This window comes from Marmota flaviventris, chromosome 4 (genome assembly GCF_047511675.1).
Source record: "Marmota flaviventris isolate mMarFla1 chromosome 4, mMarFla1.hap1, whole genome shotgun sequence".
In the NCBI taxonomy this organism is placed as follows: domain Eukaryota; kingdom Metazoa; phylum Chordata; class Mammalia; order Rodentia; family Sciuridae; genus Marmota; species Marmota flaviventris.
The window spans coordinates 71,187,878-71,195,221 of NC_092501.1; the positions used below are offsets into that span (position 1 = coordinate 71,187,878).

A 7,344-nucleotide genomic window follows, 5' to 3' on the forward strand; every position below is an offset into this window, starting at 1 on the left:
CACAGGTGGCCCCAGAACCCGGAAGCGGGCAGCAAGTTCGGTTTCCTCCTTTCTGATGCAACATGCCCCACATGTTACATAGTGCCCTAAGTCTGTGTTTCCTTTTCCTTGCCATCATTGTCAGAAATTCAGGGAGGTCGATTTTACCATTACCACCAGCAGCTAGTCCCTTAATCGCGTCCTGAAACTCGACTTCTGTGGGATTCCACCCAAGAGACCATCTCATTACACTTCCCGATCCCTTTGTTAGTATAGTATAGTTCCATCCCCTTTCCTGTCAAATAGTGGGAAAGCTCCTTTGAATTCTGCAATCTGCCCTTCAGTCAGTTGGTCAGCCACGCTGCAAGCCTTACCAGTTTCTGAGACTCAACCACATAACCACTGGGCTCATTCGCTCCACTCAGATCCCATCACATTTCTAAAGTGTCACATAGCATGAATGGAATTTTAAACGTCTGAAGATATCAAACACGTGTACATTTATTTTGGTTTAATAATAAGTTGTATTTATTTTGTTTCCATTTTACTTTATTTTTAATCATATATATATATATATTTTACTCAATTGGCACATAGTAATTGTACAGACTCATGGGGCACAGTGTGGCGTCTTTTTTTGTTTTAGTTTCCCGCTCCCCCACCCACCCTGTCTTAAGATGAGGAAGGCTTGCATTTTAGGCATTCATTGAAAACTTGTGCATGCCATGTCAATGGATTAGACCCGTTAGCCGGCACACCAACTTCCCACACAAAGCCGTCCACTGAACCAAGAGGCCCAGCAGTCTCTGGAGAAGCTGCAGCCTGACCGTCTTCTCCACCATCGCCCAGGAAGGATGAGACTCACAAACCCGTGCTTGGGCCGGTGCTTTCCTCTTCTTCATCTTTTATTCCCATGAGTCCCAGGCCAGAGAGAGATCCATGAGGGCTAGCGGTTCCTGGCAGGAGGATGACGCAAAGGGTACCCGGGCTCAGGCTTCGGTAGAGCCTTCCAATCTTGCGGCTCCAACGCCGGGCTGCACTCTTTGCGTTTTCCGCCTTTAAGTTCTGCAGGGTCTCCCGCTCTGAGGGAGGAGGTCTAACTGTCAGACCTGCGGGCCTTCTTGATTCAGGTGGTGAGCTCCTAAGCCACGCGTGGAGGTGCCTGGGCGTTAGGGCCTGCCTGCCTTTCAGCTTCCAGTCCTTGCCTGTGAGGACATGGAGGGCCCTCTGGGCATTGCCAAAAGTTTTGAATTGCAGGAAACAGTATTTTTCCTGTCTTCCGCTTTTAGCATCTGGAGGCACGATCACAGCTTCCAGGCCACCAAAGAGGTTCGGTAGTTCCTGAGTATGTCCTAAGAAATCTTTACTAACTCCAGACAGATAAATAGTGGCTCGGTTCTCAGAATCTCGTTCCAGCTCCTTAACAAGTGTGTCACAATCCAGAGTGAGTTCTGTCACAGGTCTCTGTACCTTTATGTACACACCTTCCACCAGAACGCCATTCAAGGACTCGATGGCCAGCTGGGCAGCTTCCAGGACTTCATACTCTATAGAGAGATGAGGCTGATGCGTTTCCAGAACAGCGGTCATTGCACGAACTGGGCCAAAGCTCCTAAACAGCCTCTTCAGAGCACTTAGTTTACAATCTTTGCTCAAGGGCCCAGCATAGATAGTTGACATCTCTGTCCACTTGATCCGCATCCTTTTGTTCACTTCCTCAGTGAGGAGAGGTGAAAAGGGCTCAAAAGAGAACCGAATAATGCTGAAGGGGTACAGGCGGACTTGCCTTCGGGCCTGCTCAAAGACCTCTCTGTTGGAAAGGCACTTAATAGTTTCACAATCTTCAGGAGAAGGCAGTTCAATATCATCTGTCTCTCGGGTTACAAAAAGGAGCTTCTGATGCGCCGAATCGAAACAAGTTAAAGCACCTCTGTAGGGGTACTGGAACTTTTCTCTGACATTTCTTGGGTCTTGGGCTCTCCATAGCGCCTCCAGATTGAGTTCTGCAATCTTCCTTGGGCCATACTTGAGGAAATATTGAGCCAATTCAAGGGTCGCGGTAGCGTCCTCTGTGGGATCATGACCGTCCCTTTCCGAACGTTGAATGTCCCTGCCCAAAATAGCTTTGGCTAAGAACTTTAGCTTGAATCTTCTGCCCCGCTCCCTGGCGTAAAGCAATGAGGTGTCGATAACATACGGATGGATCATGTTCAGTGCTCGGAGATCGACGTCTAAGGAATGACCTACCAACACCGCATCAGGAGGAAGCAGTGCTTTCAACCGCCTCTGAACGTCTTTCAGTTTCGTCGTCACCGGCTTAAGCATCTCCTCCGTGATCCCTGAATAGCAGGTGGCGTAGTCTACAATCTCCTCATCGGGTTTCACCAACTCATCCATAAGACAGGAGCCCCCTTCGGCAACCAGTGAGATGCGTGTTAGTTCTCTCCCCTTGGACGTGATGCACATTTCTCCGTCCAGCCCAAAGAGAGGGCTCTTCTCTGTGACAGACGCATTACATCCGGTAGTTACAAAGTCCTCACAGTCGGGAGAACCTTGTAACGGAAAGTCAAATGTTCTCATCTCCTCCTCTGTCAGAAGGCATCGCAGCACGCCCACCTTCTGAGAGCCATACTTCTGAATGACGGGGTCATTCTGCAGGTCGACCTCGGGCTTTGTACTGGCGGACGGTAAAGATCCTCCCATGGTCTTAGGCAGATATCCAGCCCTTTGATTTGGTAGCCCGATAACATCAGCTAGAAAAGTAGATGATGGAGGAGGCAAGCGGAATTTGTGTCTGAAGGCTTTTCGGAGAAATCCAAACTCCAAATAGAACCTGTAGAAGTGGAGTTGACTCATCCCTTGAAGGGTGACAACCACTGTTCTGCTCAGGTGCTTTCCGTACAGAAGCTGGCACCACCTGGGTCTCTCAATAACCGGTTGAGCCAGAACTGCATACTTGAGCAGCTCACATAGCTGCTCGTGGGTTATTTCACAGTTTTCAACCATTACGATGCCAGACAACCGGGCTCTCTTGGGCTCGGGCTGCCTGTCCACGAGATCCGAACCGGGGGGTATCCTTACCTCGGGCGTCCCCATCAGCCAGTCGGGGACCCGTCTCCTCTGGCTGTTGAGCCTCCCGGTCTTCTCCTTCTCTGGCTCCATGATCCTGTACTAGAGTCCTTGTTGCGGAACGCTGTCCTTGGTGTAGAAAGCTGTCCCTGGCGTAGAAAGCTGTCCTTGCCTTGATGCCAATCCAGCAAGAGAAAACGGTCTCGAGAAGGAAAAGGGGTGGTTTCTTGCTTGGCTAGCAAAGGAGAAACAATGATTCTCACGTCAGCAGGAGTAGGGGGTTTTTATACAGGGGGTTTTCATAAGCGATTCAGAGAAAGTGAGATTAGGGAGGAGAGAGCAGGTAGGAAAAGATTAGGGAAAAGAAGAGCCCAGAGGAGGAGATCAGGGAGGGGGGAAAAGAACAGGGAGGAGAAGTTTAGGGAAAAGAAAATCAGAAGATCAGGGAGGAGAAGGGTAGGGGAAAGAAAATCAGGAGGAGAAGGTTAGGGCAAAGAAGATCAGGGAGGAGAAGTTTGGGGAAAAGAGAAACAAACATGTAAGTTTCAAAGCGACAAGGGATGTAGTCAAAGCATCCAGTGAACCCCTGTTGCAACTTCAGTAAAATCTTCCCTTTGTATTCCAGCGTATTGCCTCTGGGGGACCTTTACAGTGGATTACCTTCCAGTAGTTTCATTACCCAGATTCGTTAAGTTCCAGGGGACAGGACCGTGCCCTGTGTTTCATATTTTCTCAGAATTGTGCTGTATACGTAGCAAAGACTTGAAAAGGGGGGGGGGGGGAGTGTAAAGACAAAAATAGCTAAAGGTCTTCAGTGTTTCTGTACCCCTACAATCATGAGTTCCCCAACATTACTGTAAAATACAGGGAGCAGATAAAATTAAGCTAAGTTTGCTAATATGTGCTTGAGGCCTATGTAGGTAAAATGACTACTAAAATAAAAAAGAGGATGACAGCCCAGCGGCTCTGGAGGCTGAGACAGGAGGATCGTGAGTTCAAAGCCTGCCTCAGCAACTTAGAGAGGCACTAAGCAACTCTGTGAGACCCTGTCTCAAAATAAATATATATATATATATATATATATATATATATATATATATATATATATACATAAAATACAAAATATGGCTGGGGATGTGACTTAGTGGTTGAGTGCCCCTGTGTTCAATTCCGTGTACAAAAAACAAAACAAACAAACAAACAAAAGCATCACCGTACAAGAACCCAGGTCTTTCCTCCCAAAGTCTAGTTTAGTTTCTCTTTCATCAGAACACATTAAGGGGTACTTGGCCATTTGCCCCGTAGTGTGAATGGGTTCATTGATCTTATTGGGTTGTTTTCAGTGTGGCATCTTAATACTTGTGTTCCAAGCGTAATGATCAGATCAGGGTAATTGGCATATATGTCACTCACACATGTATCACTCCTTTGTATTGGGAACGTTCAAAACCCTATCAGGTTTCCCCCTTCCAGTACTGAGGATTGCATCCAGGGCCTTGTACATACTCAGCAATTATTCTACCACTGAGATACACCCCCAATCAGGTATTTTGAAATATTTAATATTGTTGTCAATCACAGCTATCCTACCATGCTGTGGAATACTAATAGTAAGTCATTTCTCTTATCCAAGGGCAACCCCCATACCGATTAACCATCCTCTTGCCGTGTTCCCTCCCCTACGCCCATTCCGGGCTCTGGTAACCACTATTCTCTGTATTCTATCAATTTTATTTTATTTCAATTATTAAATTTTTTTAATATATGACAGCAGAAGGCATTAGGATTCATATTATACGTACGGAGCACAGTTTCACATCTCTGGTGGTAGATAAAGTATATTCACACCAACTCATGTTTTCATACGTGTACTTTGGATAACGATGGCCATCACATTCCACCATCATTTCTAACCCCCTGCCCCCTCCCTTCCCTTCTCACTCCTCTCTCCCCTATCTAGAGTTCATCTCTTCCTCCCATGCTCCCCATCCCAGAGAAAACTCTTGGCATTCGTTTGTTTGGGATGGGCTGACTTCACTTAGCACCATCTCCTCCATCTCGGTCCATTTACCTGCAAAAGCCATGACGGTATTCTCTTTTATTGCTGAGTAACATTCCCTTGTGTATATAAACAGACTGGTAGACCAATGGTACAGAATAGAGGTCACGGAGACTAACCCACTAAATTACCATTATCTTCTATCAGACAAAGGTGCCCAAAACATACTTTGGAGAAAAGATAGCCTCTTCAACAAACGGTGCTGGGAAAACTGGAAATCCATAGGCAACAAAATGAAATTAAAACCCCAGTCTCTCACCATGCACAAAACTCAATCCAGAGTGGAACTAGGACCTAGGAATTAAACCAGAGACCTTGGGTCTAACAGAAGAAAAAGTAGGCCCTAATCTTCATCATGTGAGATTAGGCCCCAACTTCCTTAAAAGACTGCTATAGTGCAAGAAATAAAATCAAGAATCAATAAATCAGATGGATTCCAACTAAAAAGCTTCTTTGCAGCAAAAGAAACAATAAGTGAGGTGAACAGAGAGCCTACAGAATAGGAGGAAATTTTTACCACACACAAATCAGATAGAGCACTCATCTATATAAATAAATGTGTATACATACATATATAAAGGACTCAAAACTCTTAATACCGAAGAAACAAATAACCCAGTGGATAAAGGGGCCAAAGAACTGAACAGACGTTTCTCAGAAAACGATACACAATCAATCCACAAATATATGAAAAAATGTTCAGCATCTCTGGCAATTAGAGAAATGCAAATAAAAAATCACTCTAAGATTTCATCTCACTCCAGTAAAAATGGCAGCTGTTAAGGATACAAACCACAATAAGTTTTCACAAGGAAGTGGGGGGGAAAGGCACCTTCACGCATTGCTGGTGGGACTGAAAATTGGTGCAGCCAATATGGAAAGCAGTATGGAGATTCCTTGGAAAACTCATAATGGAACCACCGTTGGATCCAGGTATCCCACTCCTCGGTTTATACCCAAAGGACTCAGAAGTAGCATACTACAACGATGCAGCCACATCAATGTTTACAGCAGCACAATTCACAATAGCTAAATTGTGGAACCAACCAAGATATACCCTTCATTAGATGAATGGATGAAGAAAATGTGGCATATATACACAATGGAATATCACTCAGCATTAAAGGAGAAGAAAAAATCATGGCATTTGCAAGTAAATGGATGAAGTTGGAGAATAAAATGCTGGGTGAAGTAAGCCGACCCTAAAAATCCAAATGCCGAATGTATTGTCTGATACAGGGATGATGATTTATAATGGGGACGGGGTGGGGGGAGCATGGGAAAAATACATGACCTTTCGCTAGGGAAAAGGGGAGAGAGGAGAAGGGAGGTTTTATGCTCGAATTCTGGACCCCCAAAAGGCCACCAGAGACCAAGATCCATGTAAGCAGCAAAGAGGTGTCTATTGCGAGCTAGCTGGGTCCTCTGCGCGCACACAGCAACTGGTGACGCTGAGAGGCCCCGAGCCCAGGGTTTGCAGCAGTTTTATACATTCTTTGGAGAAGGCAGGGACCCCCACAAACATCATAGCATCTCTTGGCAAATCATCACACATTGCGGGAAAATCAAAGAACAACTCTAAAACATGATTAGCACATTCACTGGCGGGAACAAGTTGGGTAGTGATGATTGGTTACTACAAGAGGGGGATTCATTTGAACTGATTGGTTTACGCCAAGAGGGGTGTTCTTGATGAACTACATGGTTTCCCAACACCATAAACTACTGGGAGGGTCATCTGGCATCCCAGGTATTTCCCTGTCTCATGCTGATTGGTGGCTGCTAGCGGGTTGCTATGGGTCCCCACCTAGCCTGACTGAGTCAGGGACACCTGGCCCAGCAGATCTCTCCTGTTATTTGTAGATAAACCACTTAGCAGGGTGGGAATGTGCCCAGGAGTGCTCTGTGGGTCTTTCCAAGGACAAAGGTCATGTCCCTTCCTTGGGCGGGCTTTGCTCTGAGGTAGAAGCTGGTTTTTCAGAGGGGCATGGAGGTAGGAAAGATGGTGGAAAGAGACAGACATCCTTACCCTAAGTACATGTATGAAAACACAAATGGTGTGACTCTACTTTGCATACAACCAGAGACATGAAAAATGGTGCTCTATTTGTGTAATATGAATTGAATTGCATCCTGCTGTCATATATAACAAATCAGAATAAATAAAAATTTAAAAATGCATCATAAAGTAAGTGAAATATTGAAAAAATTATGACACATTTTATAACGGAATATTG

The 7,344-nt window shown here is 45.5% G+C and overlaps 1 pseudogene; it reads right to left on the reverse strand.

Moving 5' to 3' along the window:
* Positions 1 to 840: 840 nt before the first annotated feature.
* Positions 841 to 3,141, reverse strand: LOC139705492 (RNA exonuclease 5 pseudogene; annotated as a pseudogene).
* Positions 3,142 to 7,344: the final 4,203 nt, after the last annotated feature.